A 22,031-nucleotide genomic window follows, 5' to 3' on the forward strand; every position below is an offset into this window, starting at 1 on the left:
CTTCACTTCTTTGGGCACAGGGACTATGGTGGTCTGCTTGAAACATGTAGGTATTACAGACTCAGTCAGGGAGAGGTTGAAAATGTCAGTGAAGACACTTGCCAGTTGGTCAGCGCATGCTTTGAGTATACGTCCTGTAATCCATATGGCCCCGCGGCTTTGTGAATGTTGACCTGCTTAAAGGTCTTGCTCACATCGGCTACTGAGAGCGTTATCACACAGTCATCCAGAACAGCTGGGGCTCTCGTGCATGCTTCAGTGTTACTTGCCTCGAAGCGAGCATAAAAGGCATTTAGCTCGTCTGGTAGGCTCGCGTCACTGGGCAGCTCGCGTCTGGGTTTCCCTTTGTAGACCGTAATAGTTTTCAAGCCCTGCCTTATCCAACGAGCATCAGAGCTGGTGTAATAGGATTCAATCTTAATCCTGTATTGACGCTTTGCTTGTTTGATTGTTTGTCTGAGGTTATAGCGGGATTTCTTATAGGCGTCAGGATTAGTGTCCCGCTCCTTGAAAGCAGCAGCTCTACCCTTTAGCTAGATGCAGATGTTGCCTGTAATCCATGGCTTCTGGTTGGGATATGTACACACAGTTACTGTGGGGACGACGTCGTCGATGCACTTATTGATGAAGCAGATGACTGACGTGGTATACTTCTCAATGCCGTTGGATGAATCCCGGAACATATTCCAGTCTGTGCTAGCAAAACAGTCCTGTAGCTAATTTATGTTAGTATTAAACTTTTATCTACTTTCGCAAAACATTAGAGTCTACAGGAGGGCGCACCGGGCTATGCGATGTAAAGGTGACAGGCAAGTAAAAAATGTTTTACCGGAACGCTAGCCAACTAGTCAACTATCTAGTAAACACTTCGGATACGAGGTTGGTATCTCTTTTTTGAATTAAATTAAATGGATATATCTTGTAATTCAACAAAATAGTAAGTTGGCCAATAATTCTGGACCATGTGCCGATATACTGGACGTATTATTTTTGCTAAACCGCTTAACAAAAAAGCTGATAGTAGTAGTATTTCCCCTGAAATGTCAACCATGCTAATTGCTAACCTGTTAGCTAACATTTTAATCACACCAATAATCACAAAACATTGATAGCTTGATCACAAGATAACGCTGTTGAATATGCCGATAATACGGGGTGCTACACTAGCTACAAATTCATTCAGAAATGGAGGAAGAGGATAGCTAGCTATAGCAAGCTAAAGTTAGCAGCTGCCTTTTCAACAAGAAGCAACAACTAAGTTCACAAAATAAACTTTCCAATCAAGCAAAATCCACTCCTCCAAGGAAAGCATGGCTCTGGGGCTTCTCCGAAATGACCCCAGATCTGCGGTCGGATCCATAGCGCCGCATTTCAGTTTAACCTGCACTTGGCAGCCCCCACAAACACCTTGAAAACTTGCTCTATACAGTAACATCAAACATTTGTCTTTTCACCCGTGTTCTGCTTCTGTAAGTGAGTTAGTTAACGTTTGATGGGGTACTACAACGGCATAAGGGTAGCTAGCTCGCTGTATCGCGTTACAGAAATAATAATTTGGCGCTGTGTGATATGTTATACATATGTGGCTCTGACACTTAAAGCTTTGTTGAGACAAATATATCGTACTCATAGTCATTGAGTCTACGCTCTTTCTAGTACCATATCAAGCGAACCCACAACTGGGGATCACCTTGACTGAGGGGTATCATCGTCGTTAGCTGAGAACAACATGCGACCACGTGCAACCAGAACCCTTCAGCATTTTGGGAATTTGGAGAATGATGTGTGTTGCCAGAGCACCGGAACATTTGAGGAATTTTGATACTACTGGTTTGCCAATATATGCTGGCTTCACAAATGAGAATCCTAACCCATCGGACCAAGCACCACAGGATCTAAACGTTCTAGCAGAATTGTCGCAACGTTCCTCTAGGCCTACCTCCAGCGGCTCTGCTTCCCCTCCTTCCGACCCAGAGCTCTGAGGAACATGAACCGGAGACCATGGTGGTAACGTTACCGGTAAGTAATTAGCTAAGTGAGTTTGTGGATAAGCCATCTAGCTTGCACTTTATGGCTATTGCTATTTTGACTGTACATACACAATACACAACAATGGGTAGCCTATAATGTTGTACTCTTGATTTTACAGGAGAGCTATGCCCATACATCAAAGGTCATCCTCCCGTTAATGTTTTTCGATGATCTGCATGATCCAGCAGTGTCTGATTAATGTTAAATTCTCCCTATTTTCTTACGTTTTTCAGAGCAACGTTAAGGACATTGTGCCAGAGGTGTGGCAGTACCAGGGATTACTCATCAACAACCTCCGGGATCAGCTCATAATGGAATTTCAGAATTCAGGAAGTCAACTGGAAAAAGAAGCAATGGAAATATTTGACACATTTGAAGATTCATTTGCCAGATTTTATATGACATTGTAGATGGGGACCTTATACGATCACCTCCATTGTTTTCCGTGAAAACCCACTGCTTTACAATTGTTTTATATACAGACAAAATTGAGTTGTATAATGCTTTAGGCTCCCATACCTCAAAGAAGAAGTTACTTATAGTTTATTATATGTTGGGAAATATCAATTGCAAAATTACATGACCTTTCTCAGTATGAGGTTGAAGCGATATTGCAAAGAATTCAAAAGGACTTGGTTCTATTGCACAATGGTGTTCAAATTCTAACTGTCAATGGGGAGAAAGAGATATACAGTGCCTTTGGAAAGTACTCAGACCCCTTGACTTTTTACACATTTTGTTACGTTACAGCCTTATTCTAAAATTGATTAAATTGTTAGCTTTTTTCTCATCAATCTACATACAATACTCCATAATGACAAAAGCAAAAATATATATTTTTTAATTTTTGCAAATGTATTTAAAAAGAAAAAAACTGACGTCACATTTACGTAAGTATTCAGACCCTTTACTCAGTACTTTGTTGATGCACCTTTGGCAGCAATTACAGCCTCCAGTCTTATTGGGTATGATGCTGCAAGCTTGGCACACCTGTGTTTGGGGAGTTTCTCCCATTCTTCCCTCCAGATCCTCTCAAGCTCTGTCAGGTTGGATGGGGAGCATTGCTGCACAGCTATTTTCTGGTCTCTCCAGAGATGTTCGATCGGGTTCAAGTCCAGGCTCTGGCTGGGCCACTCTTCTCCCGAAGCCACTCCTGCATTGCCTTGGCAGTGTGCTTAGGGTCGTTGTCCTGTTGGAAGGTGTACCTTCACCCCAGTCTGAGGTCCTGACAGTCTGGAGCAGGTTATCATCAAGAAGCTCTCTGTACACTTTGCTTCATTAATCTTTCCCTCGATCCTGACTAGTTTCTCAGTCCCTGCCACTGAAAAACATCCCCACAGCATGATACTGCCACCACCATGCTTCACCATAGGGATGGTGCCAGGCTTCCTCCAGACATGACACTTGGCATTCAGGCCAAAGAGCTCAATCTTGTTTCTCATGGTCCTTGAGTCCTTTAGGTGCCTTTTTGCAAAAAATGTGCCTTACTGAGGAGTGGCTTCCCTCTGGCCACTCTACTGTCTTGACTGTCCACGAGAATCCAAATAGGTCAGATCAGGTTTGCAATGAATAACTTCAATCAGACCCCCTCTCACCCACAGAGAGAGTGGGGATGGGGGATGTGGGGGGGGGGGGGGGACTAGTGGGGATTAACAACTGACGTCCTGTTGTAAATCTAGGGGAGAAGATTCAGGTCTCCCTCTCCAAGATTCACCAATGTAATGTACTTTATTTCAATAGACTTTTCCCACCGAAACTCTAACATGTTCAAAAGTGAATACTGGAATAGTATTTCTGACATACAACGTGGGGAATGGTCAGAGGTGATCTATAGAACACTAATGTAACTTTGTTTATTTTGTGATGTCATAAATGTTATAAAGAAAATACTGTGTCTTGGAAAGTATACCCACTAAATGTATGAAGTTTCCATACTATGTGTTGAGCATATAATATGAAAAATTATGAGTGTTTTTGTTAAGAGAACGATGTGATTTGGGAAGCTATAAGAGATAGTTGTTTTACATAACTTTGCACCGTGATGAGTCACGCCCCCGGGTGAGGTCAGAGAGCGTATCAGCCTGATGGAACCGCCCCTTTCGAACAAACTGTATAAATGATGGGTTAAGAAATTAACATACCAGACCAGAAAGACGTGAAGCTGCAGCTGCACATTTTAAAGTGGTTTGACCTTTGAATCTCAACACGAGGTAGAGACGATAAACTCACCTCCCGGACAATCACTGGAACGGCTGACTAGCTGTCCTAAGTAAAGTATCTTTGAAAGCGTATTTAGGTAGGACCATTCTGCTACTCTGCTCAAACCATCGTATTACGCTACTCTCATCACACCACTGGGAACCATCGATACAGCTGGCTAGCCTATCTTCAAAGAAGCATCTTCAAGAGCGAATGGAAGGAGAATAAACTCTGTAGTTCTGTTCAGGACTACACGACAAGTCACTGGATACCAGACAACTACAAAGAAGCACAACAGAATAACACTTGTTGGAACCATTTTGGACAATCAGAGCCTTACAAGCATGCCGTGAAAAGGCACAAACCCCTTTCCAAGACGGCACTGTTCAGCGAGAGATCCTCGGTGAACACAGGCATTTTACGTAAATACATTCATGATTTCTTACTCAACGCTGGTGGCGGTTCATCTGCAAAGTATATGGTTACTGTAAGTGAGAGTAGTTTTTGAAAGTACCAATGTTAAGTGTACCTCTTCATCTCTGTAACAAGCAGCCATGTTGTTGTCATTCCGCTAGGGACCTGTTTTTAACATATTAATTATCCAGTCAATAACTGGTGTAGAGTGCGTATGTTTATCCTGTGTCCCATTTAATTAGCTAGTAAATAAATAATTAAACCAATTTGTGTAGTACTGAATGATAAGTAAGGCTCGGGTTTTTGCAGATGAAGGTTACAACTGTTCAGAATGATGATACGATACAAGGATATGATTAATAAGTTGACTTTTTATAGATGTGATAGGTAAAGACATTTTAGAGTTTAATTCGGGAGATGGTAACTCTTTAAAGAACCTCTCTCATAGTGCCCCAGATCCTAATGAGTTACTTGTTACATTATTAATTGAATCGTGGAACAATTCAACATAGTTAGTTAATTAGATAAATAACAGTCTTCAGATTAATGTTAAAGTGAAGTCACGACCCTACCATAAAGGCCTGATTGGTGGAGTGCTGCAGAGATGGTTGTCTTTCTGGAAGGTTCTCCTATCTCCACAGAGGAACTCTGGAGCTCTGTCAGAGTGACCATCAGGTTCTTGGTCAACTCCCTGACCAAGGTGCTTCTCCCCCGATTGTTCAGTTTGGTTGGGCAGCCAGCTCTAGGAAGAGTCTTGGTGGTTCCAAACTTCTTCCATTTTAAAATGATGGAGGCCACTGTGTTCTTGGGGTCTTTCAATGCTGCGGAAATGTTTTGGTACCCTTCCCCAAATCTGTGCCTCGACACAATCCTGTCTCAATCCTGACCGTACCTTCAACCTCATGGTTTGGTTTTTGTGCTGACATGCACCGTCAACTGTGGGACCTTATTTAGACCGATGTGTGTCTTTCCAAATCATGTCCAATCAATTTAATTTATCACAGGTAGATTCGAGTCAAGCTGTAGAAACATCTCAAGGATGATCAATGGAAACAGGATGCACCTGAGCTCAATTTCAAGTCTCACAGCAAAGGGTTTGAATACTTATGTAAATAAGGTATTTCTGTTCTTTATTTTGTATAAATTAGCCAAAAAAATCTAAAAAGCTGTTTCGCTTAGTCATTATGGGGTATTGCGTGTACATTGATGAGGACCATTTTTTATTTAATACATTTTAGAATAAGGCTGTACAGTAACAAAATGTGGAAAAAGTCAAGCGGTCTGAATACTTTCTGAATGCACTGTATGTATGGTGCATTGATTTCTCTCTGTGGAGACACTTTAGTCCAAAATTAGCTGTGTGGATTTAAAGATGGTGGGATTTGCAATTAGCAAATGTAGACATTATGAATGTACTTTTGTAGTTTAATGAGGATGTTTATTGCAAAGGACATTGAACGGACATATTCGGCAATGCTGTGTAATTGAAAAGGCCAGCACTGACTTATTAAGAAACTCTTCAAGACATTGCTCCATTATAAATTAAGTGTGTGTTGAAACACCTAGTTCTTTCAGGACAATTGGACTTGGACACTTTAAATGCTGTTATCCTTGGTTTTCCCTACTCGCCCATTGATGTAAGAGATAAACCATGTCCAATTGGCATCAAATTATAATAAAACCAAGCAGTCCTCAGGGAAAATGCTTGTTCTCCTTAAAATATGAAACATTTTATTAGACATTGTTGAAGGAAATGAATATATTAAAGTTATTTTGACATTGATAGAGAGAGTTCAGATTATCTCTGCACCAGTTATTACTCTTCAAACACTGTCAAATTAGAAATGTCTTATTGAGGAGCATGTGAAAGAGCTTTTCCCTGAAACTAATATTATACCAAAGCAACATTATTTGATTAATGTTCCATCTCAGATTCCATTTTTGGGTCTAATGGTCAGACATACAGTGCCTTGCAAAAGGAGTCATCCCCCTTGGCATTTTTCCTAATTTGTTGCATTACATCCTGTAATTTAAATTGATTTTTATTTGGATTTCAAGTAATGGCATACACAAAATAGTTGAAATTGGTGAAGTGACATGAAAAAAATAACTTGTTTCAGAAAAATAAAAAACTGAAAAGTGGTGCATGCATATGTATTCACCCCCTTTGCTATGAAGCGCCTAATTTATATTTTACTAGGCAAGCCAGTTAAGAACAAATTATTATTTTCAATGACAGCCTAGGAACAGTGGGTTAACTGCCTCCTTCAGCAGCAGAACGACAGATTTTTACCTTGTCAGCTCGGGGATTTGATCTTGCAACCTTTCGGTTACTAGTCCAACACTCTCACCACTAGGCTACCCGCCACCCCATAAATAAGATCTGGTGCAACCAATTACATTCAGAAGTCACATAATTAGTTAAATAATGTCCACCTGTTTGCAATCTAAGTGTCACATGATCTCAGACTATATCCACCTGTTCTGAAAGGCCCCAGAGTCTGCAACACCACTAAGCAAGCGGCACCACCAAGCAGGCAGCACCATGAAGACCAAGGAGCTCTCCAAACAGGTCAGGGATAAAGTTGTGAAGTACAGATCAGGGTTGGGTTATAAAAAAATATCCCACGGAGCACCATTTAAATCCATTATAAAAAATGGAAAGAATATGGCACCACAACAAACCTGAAAGGGCCGCCCACCAAAACTCACGGACCAGGCAAGGAGGGCATTAATCAGAGAGCCAACAAAGAGACCAAAGATAACCCTGAAGGAGGGGCAAAGCTCCACAGCGGAGATTGGAGTATCTGTCCATGGGACCAGTTTAAGCCATACACTCCACAGAGCTGGGCTTTACGGAAGAGTGGCCAGAAAAAAGCCATTGCTTCAAGAAAAAAATAAGCAAACACGTTGGGTGTTTGCCAAAAGGCATGTGGGAGACTCCCCAAACATATGGAAGAAGGTACTCTGGTCAGATGAGACTAAAATGTAGCTTTTTGGCCATCAAGGAAAATGCTATGTCTGGCACAAACCCAACACCTTTCATAACCCCGAGAACCCCATCCTCACAGTGAAGCATGGTGGAGGCAGCATCATGCTGTGGGAATGTTTTTCATCGTCAGGGACTGGGAAACTGGTCAGAATGGAAGGAATGATGGATGGCACAAAATAAGGGAAATTCTTGAGGGAAACCTGTTTCAGTCTTCCAGAGATTTGAGACTGGGACAGAGGTTCACCTTCCAGCAGGACAATGACCCTAAGCATACTGCTAAAGCAACACTCAAGTGGTTTAAGGGGAACATTTAAATGTCTTGGAATGGCCTAGTCAAATCCCAGACCTCAATCCAATTGAGAATCTGTGGTATGACTTAAAGATTGCGCAACACCAGCGGAATCCATCCAACTTGAAGGAGCTGGAGCGGTTTTGAAGAATGGGCAAAAATCCCAGTGGCTAGATGTGCCAAGCTTATAGAGACATACCCCAAGAGACTTGCAGTTGTAATTGCTGCTAATGGTGGCTCTACAAAGAATTTACTTTGGGGGGGTGAATAGTTATGCACACTCAAGTTTTCAGTTTTTTTTGTCTTATTTCTTGTTTGTTTCACAAGAAAAACATTTTTGCATCTTCAAAGTGGTAGGCATGTTGTGTAAATCAAATGATACAGTCCCCCCCAAAAAATCAATTTTCATTCCAGGTTGTAAAGCAACAAAATAGGAAAAATGCCAAAGGGGTGAATACTTTTACAAGCCACTGTGTAATCTTTAACAATTGAAAGAAAATGCATCCACTTCTGTCTACGAACCTAAATATGATGCTGCACTGGTGGGAGCTATTCAACTGCGGTCTGTGGCGATTTCTGCCAGTTTGATGGGCAAGAATGGAAGGAAGGCTCTCCTCTATACCTCAGGTGGTTGCTTTCGCATGTCATGATTCCCAAATCTGTAAAATCATAAAATCTGCATTCAGCTCAGAAAACAGGCCCTTCATAAATGACCCACAGATTTAAATAGTATACCATAAGTGTAACAATGTGATATTGTACAAGAGAAAAAAAACAAAATACTGTTTTTAATTGACCGCATTTCTGTTCACTTGCTCTTCCTCTGTCGAGTTTCTGATGTTTTTCTCCAGCTTTAAAATGAAAATGTACTCCCACACCAGTCCCTGCCAAGCCAGTAACCTTACTGGCACTGAGCTCCACGCAGACCTCATAGCACAGCAGAGGTGAAGATAACTTCAACACCATCACCCTCATCCCCTTAATAAGCAACATGGTATTTATATTTGGTATGAATCTCAATCTTGATTGAGAAAATACCTGTTTAAGATGTTAATTTCCAATACCCACTCAACACACTCAGGTGGTCTCAATATAAGCCTACTATAATCCCTTTTGCACGTGCTGCTCAGTTCTCATCAAGATTATGCTATGGGATGGGGCCCAATCACTTGGCTTCTGATGTCCAATATCTTACCTCTGGGTGAGCGGGGAGTCGCCTTGGGCCTGTGTGTGAGGGTCAGCTGGCTGACTGCCTTTCTCCTGACTTATGTCTTCATGCATGTGGTGGTGAGTTCATTGCCTCATTTCTCTGAATACTTAACCTATGTGTGGGCACATTTAGTGACCCAATATATAACATACATTGAACATATTAAACTCTTACTATCACATTCAAAGACTGTAATAGCCCTACCCATCTTTTGAACTGAATTTGTCAGTTATTTTTCAGTTTTTGTCCTTGACCCTTATACAGTATTACTCTCCCCTAACGAGATTCCTAAATCACAACGCCACATTCAATGACTAATGCCAAGTGGTTGTGTTTAGTTAAATAAAAAATTAAGCTCTTGTAATGAGATGTTGACCATGTTTTCTACAGGAGATCTATGGACTGTTTGTGCCATTCCAGTTCTTCTCAGTGGTGTGTGTGTGGAGAACATAATTTTCACTGCAGTGTTGGTCCCTGAGACCAGGAACAGATTGCTGGAGTATATTGAGAACTATTTCCGGACTGGATGGAGCTTCACCACCATTGAAGCATAATACATGTTGCTTACTGGAGCACTGGGAGTAGACTTCCTCAACGTGATGCAGCCTTTTGTACAAATCGTTTTTTTTCAGGTGTTGAATTTCAGCATTTAAATGTTTGTTAAAGGAAAAAGACCCTGTTGCTGGGATCGTAGCCCTTTTCTGCAGTCAATGACCAAAAGCGCCCTCTAATAAATCATTTAAAAAACAACGAAATTCTGGTCTTTCTATGTCAAACAGTTTTGTTATATTTCAGTCTTCTGTGATATATATAAAGTGTAATATTTTTATGAAAATTGAATACATTTATGTAAAATTACATAAATACACATATAGAAACACAATGCCCGTCAACTTCATGTACTGTACCTGTAACAAAAGGTTATAGATTTGAGCATTGGGAATGGAGGTCAGACTATCAAAGTAACACACAGACAAATTAGCCATAAACCAGTTTCAGAATTAGACAGCTCAATTCCCTTTAGGTATTCAAGCTCACCCTCCTCTTTTGCCTTCTTCCACAAACAGCAGTGAGACGTTTTCTTTCACACAAAAAAAGAGGGCAAAATGTTCATGCATCATTACACATTGACACACAATACAATATTGGTTTGGCATTTCAATAGAAACCTTGTTTTGCTTCTTAGCTGTTTGGCATTATGTTCCTTTTCCACTTCTGACATTTCTGCCTTTTCAGGCTTGTTTCCATCAGCCAGCCATGGTAGAGGTTGTCTGGTGGGAACAAAACCTGAGAGCGACAAAAAAATGCGATTGCAAAATAACCAACACTGTATTGGAGATGGATATTAGTGCTGAGTAATAATCTACAACGCATGATGATCATACACAAACCTAGACTTCATCAGACTGTCAATGGTTCTCATTGATGTCCTTGTTTATTTCGTAGAGGACCGTGAGAGAAAGTGCTCTGGCGCCCCCCTGAGGAAACTTCTATAGAAACATCCAAGGGTTTGACAGTACAGATTGAAAGTGTGTAGTATAAAAGGCCTTTATAGGATTTGTGAGGTAGTCAACAGCTATTGTTTCAATTCAACCCAGAGTTCAATTAAGTGATAATGCCTGAGAAGCCGGTGTTTGGAGGATATATTGGCATGGGTATTGTTAGGCCTGAGATGAAGTTGAGGGTCGGCAAACCGTGCCAATATTTTCTCCAAACACCGGCTTTGAGGGCAGATTCAATGGTGCATTTAAAGCTCAGTAAGTCAGTTTTAGCTGGCAAAGATGACGAGAGGATTCTCAAGACATAGCATGCACAGTTTTAGCTACTCCAGGAAGTGATGTTACAGGCTGCGACCAGTGGAGAACTTCTGCCCCCTTTCATTGAGTATATCAAGTTGAAAGTTGACCGGTGTACTGCAGACTGCAGGTACTCTAGGAAATACATTTTCCCATAACTTCTCCTGTATGCATTTTTTGTTTTAAATAATCAGTTCAAGTACATACATCTGATGTAATAGAAGCAATTATTGGTACCGTGATTGTATTAAAGAAAAACATTTTTATTTTCACTAATATTGATCACAAAGAGTGCCATTTTCCCATTGACTATCATAAAGCATTTTCCCACTGTCATAAAGCATTATGAGCATCCTGTGTCACTTGACTTGGACTGAGAAAATGCACCTGATGACACAGTCAAGCCATGAGGTCGAAGGAATTCTGCATAGAGCTCTGAGATAGGATTGTGTCGAGGCACAGATCTGGGGAAGGGTACCAAAAAATGTCTGCAGCATTGAAGGTTCCCAAGAACACAGTGACCTCCATCACTCTTAAATGGAATTACGATGGTGGTGGCATGTTTGTGGCAGCATGGTTGTGGCAGCATCATGCTGTGGGGATGTTTTTCAGCGGCAGGGAATGGGAAACTAGAAGGATCAAGGGAAAGATGAACGGAGCAAAGTACATAGAGATCCTTGATGAAAACCGGTTCCAGAGGACCTCACACTAAGGCGAAGGTTCACCATCCAAAAGCTCAATGACCCTAAGCACACAGGTGTGGCTTCTGGACAATTCTCTGAATGTCCTTGAGTGGCCCAGCCAGAGCCCGGACTCGATCAAACATCTCTGGAGTGACCTGAAAATAGCTGTGCAGCGACGCTCCCCATCTAATCTGAGGTGTTATAACCAGCCATAAAATAACACAATATATGTCACAACAAGTCTAAATATATATTTTCATTACATATTATAACATGGTTATGACCGTTATGACAATGGGTGTCAAGTAAAGTGTTAACTATTTTTGCAACAACACACCCACTCATCTCTGGGGCCTATCTCCCTGCCATCCATGACCTCTATACCAGGCAGTGTCAGGAGGAAGGCCCCAAAATATTGTCAAAGATACCATCCACCCAAGCCATGGACTGTTCTGTCTGCTACTGCGTGGCAAGCGGTACGAGTGCACCATGTCTGGAACCAACATGACCCTCAACAGCTTCTACCCCCAAACCATAAGATTGCTAAATAGCTAATCAAATGGCTACCCGGACTAACTGCATTGACCCTTTTTTGCACTAACTCTCTTGCACTGACTCTATACACACATAATGGACTCTACCCACACACTCACACATACATACGCGCACACACACACATAACATGCGCACACATGCATACTGATGCCTCACACACACTTTCACACTCACCACATACACTGCTTCTACAGTCTATTATCTATTCTGTTGCCTAGTCACTTTACCCCTATCTATAGCGTAGCACCCCGTATTATTGGCATATTCAACAGTTTAAGAAATATATTACCTTCAACAGTGTTATCTTGTGATCAAGCCATCAATGTTTTGTGATTATTGTCGTTGTAAAAATGTTTGCTAATGGGATAGCAGTTAGCATGGTTGACATTTCAGTGGAAATACTACTACTATCAGCTTTTTGATAAGCGGTTTAGCAAAAAGATTCCCGTTGTCACGGCCATTGTTGTAAGAATTGGACCAAAATGCAGCGTGGTTTGGGTTCATCATCTTTATTACGTGAACCGGCAAAAAAACAACAAAGAACAAAACGAACGTGAAGCTATGCAGTGCTCAAGGCAACTATACACAAACAAGATCCCACACCCAAAAGGTGGTAAAAAGCTGCCCAAATATGATCCCCAATCAGAGACAACGATAGACAGCTGCCTCTGATTGGGAACCATACCAAGCCAACCTAGAAATAAAGAAACTAGAATGCCCACCCTCGTCACACCCCGACCTAACCAAAATAGAGAATAAAGGATCTCCAAGGTCAGGGCGTGACACCCGTACTATCGTATTACCAGTTATTGGCCACCTTATTATTTTGTTGAATTACAAGATATATCCATTTAATTTTGTTAAAAAAAGAGACACCAACCTTGTATCTGATGTGTTTACTAGTTGACTAGTTGGCTAGCCTTCTGGTTAAAAAAAAAACTTGCCTGTCAACTTTTCATTGTGTAGCTCGGTGCGCCCTCCTATAGAATCTTAAAATTGGTTCTTCACCAACATCTTCAGTGTTGTAACCAAATAATGTCTCATTATTTGTTTTACAGATTAATCTTATATTTTGAGAAAGTAGATAACAGTTTAAAACTAACATATAAATGAGTATGAATAATTTAGGTAAAAAGTTGGATATTAAATGATGTGTGGTTGTCACGGCTGTCTACTTAAGTATGATCTCCAATTAGAGACAACGAGGACCAGCTGCCTCTAATTGGAGATCATCCCAAACAAAACCCCAACATAGAAATACAAAACTAGAACCTGACAACATAGAAATAGAAAACATAGAAAAAACCGTCACGCCCTGACCTACTCTACCATAGAAAATAACATCTTTCTATGGTCAGGACGTGACAGTGGTCTGTCGCACAGTCTAATTTTACAATATACAGCGTGTCCCACAAAATGTGTATATATATTACTTTTTTGAAAACTCTCAAACCCTAACTTAACTAACATAAACTGCAATGAAAATCGGCGGTCAGCTAGCTAAAAGGGTGTCTTAAGTTTCAAAACGTACCGTTATTTTCCTGTCCATTTAAATGTTGACCTTGAGATGATTTAATCCTCCAACCGCTAGAGAGTGTCCGAAGTTAGGCGGTGTCCGATGTTAGGGGAAAATTAACTATGCACATAGTTAATGTACCTCAATTAACTTTTTACTTGTCATTGTTATTCACTGTGTATTTATTCCTCGTGTCACTATTTAAATGTTTTATTTCAATTCGGCATTGTTGGAAAAGTAAGCACTTCACTGTTAGTCTACACCACAGGAGGTTGGTGGCACCTTAATTGTGGACAACGAGCTCGTGCTAATGTCTGGAACGGAGTACATGGAATGGTATCAAATACATCAAAGACATGGTTTCCACATGTTTGATGCCATTATGTAATCTCTGTTCCAGACATTATTATGAGCAATCCTCCCCTCAGCCGCCTCCACTGGTCTACACCTGTTGTTTACGAAGCATGTGACAAATAAAATTGGATTTGATCATGACAAATTGTTAGTAAACTAGTTGGAATGCCTCCTAAAGTCATGATTGACATCGGAAAAAAAGAGGGTGGGCTATCAGCTGATCATTGATGTTGATGATTGATGTAAACCTGCTAGTTCGCTTATTCAATTTATTTTACTGGTTGTGAATTACCTCTCTATGCCTTTCTGCCGCTCTCTGTTGTGTGTATCAGCCAACCAGACCAAATATTGATGATGTAGGCTAAATCAGGTGTTATCAAGTGTTAATTAATGTTATCCTCTTGAATGTCTCATCCCGTTAGCGGGATCATTTTCCAGCGAAAACTCCTAGCGACATTAGCATAACGAAATTCAATATTTTTTTTTTTTCAAATATAGGGCTATCTCATATCGTTTTATAGATACACCTCTCTTGAATCGACCCTCGTTGTCCGATTTCAAAAAGGTTTTACAGGAAAAGCACAATATTAGATTATGTTAGAGGAGTACTTTGTAAAAATCGCATCATATGAATTTTCCAACCAAGCACACGCATCACATATAACCAAAAAACAGCTAAATGCAGCACTAACCTTTTACAAACTTCATCAGATGACACACCTAGGACATCATGTTACACACAGCATGCAATCTTTTGTTCAATAAAGGTCATATTTCTATATAAAAACAGCATTTTACATCGGCACCTGAGGTTGACTAACTATTTTCCCATATAATGCGTCCCGGGAAACAGTGCTACAATTTTATAAATTACTATTCGAAAACGATTTTTTTAATATATATTGTCAATCTAAGATTTATAGATGAATATCTCTTGAAAACACCAGTCAAAACAGATTTTAAATTAACTTTACAGGGTAATCACACTTTGAGATCAAATGGGATGCGATACCCAGAAATTGAGCTCGAAAACCTAGCTCGGCGCCATCTTTGAACATTTGAGCACGTAACATCTGATATTGTATAATATCGCCAATAATCCCTCACCTTTAGTTGTCTTCATCAGAAATCACTTCCCGATGTCCCAGGTCCATGACAAATGTATTTTCGGTCGAAAAAGTCCATGCTTTATGTTCCATTAGCTTCCTCTTGTTAGCGCGTCCTAAGGCTGTAATCAAATGTCGATCCGTGGGCGGCAGCTGTCTAACGCAAAATGACTGTTTACGGTAAGTTAGGGTCGTTCAAACATGTCAAACGTTGTATCAAGTAATCGTCAGGGCCTATTTCAACAAGAAAGCCAATCAGATTCAAGTGGGACGATTTCATTGTGTTTCAAAAAACTTCCAAAGGTGGGGGCAGACACGGCCGCCAACGTCACAATGCTCATGGCCCTCCGACTGTGACCAATTGCCACATCGTCTCTTTCACTGAGTTTCTACCGTAGAACCCTCAAAACACTTTGTAAAGACTGGGGACATCTAGTGGAAGCACTGGAAAGTGCTCAATTATCATTTTTTTACGTTGTGATTTATAGGTAAGGCTGTGAAGTCGAGTCCACAATTCAGATTTCCACTTCCTGGTTCAATCGTTCTCGGGGTTTTGACTGCCATACGAGTTCTGTTATACTCACAGACACCATTCAAACAGTTTTAGAAAATTTAGGGTGTTTTCTATCCATATAAAATAAGTATATGCATGTCTTAGCTTCTGACTTTGATTAGTAGGCCGTTGAAAATGGGAACGATTTTTTTCCAAAATGCGCTGTGGCGCCCCCTATCCTAGGGGAACGTCAAGTTATGCTGTTATGGCAATAAGTACTGTTGATATGTAAACTAGCTACACGTACTGTTGATAAGTAGCTAGCTACACACACTCGACCGGTGACCTCATCTCTCAAGCCATGCAATCCCCGTACAGGGCAGACTGGGGAAAAAGGCATAAGCGGTCATGAGTGGGGTCCATATGGGGGACAGTGGATTCCGAACAATGACCAAAAATATATTTTGGGGGAAATTATACCACCACCCAAAAGGGCACTTTGGAGACTGGAAGGGCAAAGGCCCATGTTGACTCCAATGCCTCCCACAGTTGTGTCAAGTTGGCTGGATGTCCTTTGGGTGGTGGACCATTCTTGATACACACAGGAAACTGTTGACCGTGAAAAAACCTTAGCAGCGCTGCAATTCTTGACATACTCAAACCAGTGCGCCTGGCACTTACTACCATACCCCATTCAAAGGCACTTAAATATTTTGTCTTGCCCATTTACCCTGTGAATGGCACACATAAACAATCTATGTCTCAATTGTCTCAAGGCTTAAAAATCCTTCTTTAACCCGTCTCCTTCCCTTCATCTACACTGATTGAAGTGGATTTGAAAGTGGCATCAATAAGGGATCAAAGCTTTCACCTGGATTCACCTGGTCAGTCTATGTCATGGAAAGAGCAGGTGTTCCTAATGTTTTATGTACTGCATTTTAATTTAGTGGTATTACTGATGGATAAATAATTGCTGGTCATCAAAATGAAATAGTCCTGAATTTGCGGGGATTTTCCAAATTGTTCTGTAATTATTCATCAATAAAGCCTATGGCTAACATGTTTGAAACATAAAAAATATCTTATCTCTCTTCTTTATAAATAATAGCAAGTTTAGCAGACATTATTTAGTTCAAAAGAGGTAATCTTCAGGTTCGTTCATTGGGTTACACAGAAGTCATTACTTATATGCAAATAGTCAAGTAGCAAGTAGCCTACTGTACACTCGAGTTCTCAAAAGTGATTGGTCTCCAAGAAATAGGCGGAGTGTCCCCTGGTAGAGGGAACCCCTCATCCCCCACGCATCCACATAGCCCCCACCAATGAGTTTCGTAAGGATAGTACCAGCTGGATTAGATAGAACGTCACGGCACTGCCCGCCTGTGGGGAAAACAACCTGTGGTTACCTAGGTTACCTCATTGGCTCACAGCAAAATCTCAACCTCTTTCAAATGCAATTAGTTTGATGTCTGCTTGTTTTAGTTCATTACAAAACTACATTTAATAAAAGTACATGTCTAAACATTACTTTTCAACATTGCCTGCTCCTGATTATTCTCACTACTTAGAAAAATTGTTATATTGTAGGGCTTCCCTCATGACAGTTTTCATGATGGTGCTAGCAGACAAGTCAGTGAGTGCTTAGAACTTCTTAGGGCTAGGCGTCCCGCTAGTGGGACAACTTCCGGTAAAACTGGAGGGTGCACAATTCAAATAAATAATTATACAAATTATGGCTATCAAACATTTAGGTACATATAAGTGTCTTATATCGGTTGAAAGCTTAAATTCTTGTTTACCTAACTGTACTGTCCAATTTACAGTAACCATTACAGCGAAAGCATGCCATGCGATTGTTTGAGGATGGCGCCCCACGTCAAAATATTTTTCCACCGGCACAGGTTTCATAAATTCTCAAATAGCGATTAAACATTCACTTACTTTTTGAAAATCTTCCTCTGATTTGTCATCCAAAGGGTCCCAGCTATAACATGTATTGTCATTTTGTTAGATAAAATCCTTCTTTATATCCCAAAAAGTCTGTTTAGTTGGTGCCATCGATTTGAGTAATCCACTCGTTCAACATGCAGAGAAACGAATCCGAAAATCTACCCATAAACTTTGTTTCAACAAGTCAAAATAAGTTTCTATTTACTCCTCAGATACCCTAAAATGTAATCAAACTATAATATTTCTTATGAAAAGAAGTATGTTCAATAAGAAACCGATTTTAGCAGGTGCGTCTTGTCAAACACGAATTTCCAAGACTGTGTCCCTGAACAAAAACGGATATTTCTTATTCGTTTTCGAAGTTACAAGCCTAAAACCTTGAACATAGACTTCTGACACCCTGTGGAAGCCATAGGAATTGCATCCTGGGAGTTAGAATTCAGTATGCCCCTATGCTTCAATTGTAAGAGCATGGTCTCTCAAAAAAAACAAAATCTGGTTGGTTTTTCTTTGGATTTTCTGCTACCATATCTATTGTGTTATAGTCTCCTACATTATTTTAACATTTCTACAAACTTCACAGTGTTTTCTTTCCAATGGTACCAATTATATGCATATCCTGGCTTCAGGGCCTGAGCAACAGGCAGTTTACTTTGGGCATGTCAGCCAAGAGCAACTACACAAACAAATGGCACCATAATGAGCAGTAGTACCTATTCATGGATGCCAAGGGAAGCCAGGCTTTCCCAAAGAATGTACCAAGTAAAAAAGAAACAATATAATTTATCTTTCATCTCACTGTGTTTCATAAATGTCATTCAATTCGCAGGAGGCTGAATGTATCTCACCGGAGAATAAGTCTGAGCGAATGAAACAGCCACCCTTTCTCAGTATGTGTAGCGTATCTATCTGATACTGTCTGGTCAGAAAGAGTAGGATATTGTTGCCGCCTGTAGCATTGAATGCAAGGTAAGCCAGTGAGCATTTGGCCTCCCTTGATAAAAAATAAATAAAATAATAGCCAATCAGCATTGAGCTAAACTGTGTGAATGGTCCTGGTGCACCAAAAAAAAAAGTGTCAAGGGAAGCCAGTTTGGATTTGGCTTCAGACCAATCATATCACAAGCCAAACGTCATTATTGACAGAAAAAAACAAGTTGTTGCATCTCATTGTGTTTTTGTCCTCCAGTGGCTGGCAAGCTAGCTAAAATTTGCCCTTTGCTAAATTAGCCATGGATAGTGATAGGGGTTTGGACTTGTGGTTTTACTCAATTCTCCATACTGGCCAACGATTATAACGGTGATTCTGATGCAACCATTAATTCATACATTGTGACCCTGGTCTGAGAGGATGGAAGTTCAACATGTAGCTAGATATAGTATGCTAATGTTAACTAGCTGGCCTGGTGTATAATTGCCCATGAAAGGTAGTTAGGCTAGCGAGCAAGTATTTTAGCCAGGTAGCCTAGCAGTAGAAAACGAAAAGCGGTTTTGGCTCTTTGGTGTTTGAGGGATGTCGTTCAAGAGAGGTGGGCATTTTCTCCTCTCCTCAGGCCATCCATCCTGTATGACTTTCCTCAGCTGTGTGAGTTGTGGATCCTTTTCTGTTTCTGCTTGGATCTCTTTTAGTTTTGTGTCACTAACTGGTGAGTTGCTGTACACAGTGTGCACCTGCATGTCCATGCCTTCACTGAGGCTGCTGTCCTTGTAGGTAGGAAACTTCCTGGAGAGTGTGTCTGCGACAATGCTGTCTTTGCCTGGCGGTGAGTGATTGTGAAGTTATATCTTTGTAGTTGAAGGATCATTCTATGTATCCGTGGCAGTGCTGCGGTTAGCGCTTTCTTCACAATTGACTCGATGGTATCAGGTATGAAGGTAAGAGCCAGATGCAGACCACGTCGAATAAATAATAGTTTAATATTCCAAAAGGGGCAGGCAATAGACAGGTCAAGTCAGGCAGGGGTCAGTAAACCAGAGGTGGGGTAATGGTACCAGGCGGCAGACAGGCTCAGAGTCAGGGTAAGACAGAGGTCGGTAATCCAGTGGGGGGCAAAGGTACAGGTCGGCAGGCAGGGTCAGGGGCAGGCAGAGTGGTCAGGCAGGCGGGCTCGGAGTCAGGACAGGCAAGGGTCATAACCAGGAGGGCAAGAAAAGAGACACTGGAAAAATCAGGAGCTGAGACACAAAACGCTGGTTGACTTGAACAAACAAGACGAACAGACAAACAGAGAACACAGTTATAAATACACAGGGGATAATGGGGAAGATGAGCGACACCTGGAGGGGGTGGAGACAATCACAAAGACAGTTGAAACAGATCAGGGTGTGACAGATGGGCTTGTGGTGAGATTCCACAATGACTTGTCGTCCATAGACGTACTGATGGAAGCACTTACCTCTGAACAGAATGGCGTACAGCTACTTTTCAATTTGAGCGTAGTTGATTTCACAGTCTGTGAGAGATTTAGAAGTGTAGCCGATGGGCTTTCCTTCTTGCAGTAGCACTGCACCTAGTCCATACTTCAACGCGTCCTCTTGGAGTCTGAGCTCTTTGTTGGGGTCGTAGTAGGCAAGGATTGGTCCTGGTTCCCTCGTGACCAAGTCTTTCACTTTCTAGAAAGCAATGTCGTGTTGCTTGTCCCAGAGGAATTCACTGGACTGCTTTAGAAGCTGATGCAGGGGTGCGTTAGCATTGGAGAGGCTGGGTGCAAATTTGGCTAAGTAATTGACCATGCCAAGCACTATTACCAGCTCTGCGCGATTCTTTGGTGGCTCCATATCCTTATGTCTAAGATCTGCTGTGGATCTGGCTTGATTCCATTTGCTCTGAGAAGATGTCCGAAGTAGCTGACCTAACAAACTAGCGGGAGCACACTACTTCAGTGTCATGGACGCCAGATAGCTGCCCTCTTCTCGGGGTTTAGCCATACTCCTCTCTCGCGGGACCTTTGCAGCATCGCACAGAGGTTTCGTTTTCCTCTTTGGTTCAACAATAGACAAGGATGTTGTCCACAATTGTCACAACTCCGTCGAGGCCTTCGCTGAAACTCGACTTGAACTGAGATAATCCCAAAAGGCAGGCGACAAAACCTGTAGCGTCCAAACGGTGTGTTTAACGTTGTGAGCTTAGTTGACACCACTGTGATCTTGATAGCCCAGTAGCCTGATCTGGCGTCCATGACACCAAAGTAGTGTGCTCCCGCTAGTTTGTTTGTGATATTATCTAGAGTCGGTAAGGGATAATGGGGGCGTTTGATAACCTTGTTCAAGTCTCTTGGGTTGAGACATACTTTGAGCTTGCTTGTGCAAGTTCTGTAACCTTGGTGACGATGTCATATTGCTCCATGCTCTCCAACTCTTTCTTCAGACGGGAGTGGAGAGCAAGGGGAATTGTTCTCGGTGGGTAGACCACAGGGGTTGCATCTGGGTCAAGGTGAATGGCACATTCTCCTGGGAATAGTCCTATTCCTGTAAAAACAGACGTTCTCTGTCTCTACTGGTGCTGTCACTGATAAAACTAGTTTCATGAGTGTGACGTAGAAGTCCGTCACTGGCCGCGGGCAGCATTTGGTACTTTAAAGCACTCACACATTCATCACTCCTCCCTGCTCCGTTATCAGATAAGTTAACAATGTGGGTCGACACACAAGTTAACTTTTCTCTATCTTAGTACAAACATTTCACACTTACTTCAGTAACCGGTTATGGTATAAAGAAATAAACAGACAGGTGTTCATATTTAATATAAGCAATATTTATTATACTTAGATGTTATGGATGAGCAGTTGTTTGTTCTGTTCCTCTCTCTCTCCATCTCTGTAGCTTCCGGCTATGCTGGATAAGGACCCGAGCTAAGGGAATTGGGCTTACTTTGTAGTGCCTGTCCAGAATGGCTCATTAATGTAAATGGGCATGTTGGTTGACACTGTCAGTAGTGATGTACTTTTGTAAATGTTATATTGTGATGTTTCATAAACGTGTTGCAATGTATATATTTTGGTATGTTTAGATAAATGGAAACTGTAGGTTGAATAGGTAATTGCTTAATTAATTAGTGTTAATTGTTCTGAGGGGAGGGGCTACCCCTACAAAAGGAGCCTCTCTTTCAGTTCAGGGAGGGGCATTTTGGATTGAGCTGTAGGTGGGGCAGCATTGTTTTTAGCTGACCCATAAGGTTTGATGGCAGTACTGTTGTTTTTGTTCCGGAATCACTATGTAAATAAACACCTTTGCACAGAAGAACTTTTGCGGCTCCGCCATCTTTTTCTTTTTATAGAGGTTAGGTTTTCCAGTTTAGCCTTCTGGCCTACTCTACGTGACATATGGTGACAGCGGTGGGATGGCGCACCGCAAATCAGTGAATTCCAACAAGAGAGGTAAAGGAATGCGTACAGGATTGCGTTCTCAGCAGCAGCATCAACTGTCATAAAAGGTAATTGAAGT

The sequence above is a fragment of the Salmo trutta genome, chromosome 9, assembly GCF_901001165.1.
Source record: "Salmo trutta chromosome 9, fSalTru1.1, whole genome shotgun sequence".
Taxonomy (NCBI): domain Eukaryota; kingdom Metazoa; phylum Chordata; class Actinopteri; order Salmoniformes; family Salmonidae; genus Salmo; species Salmo trutta.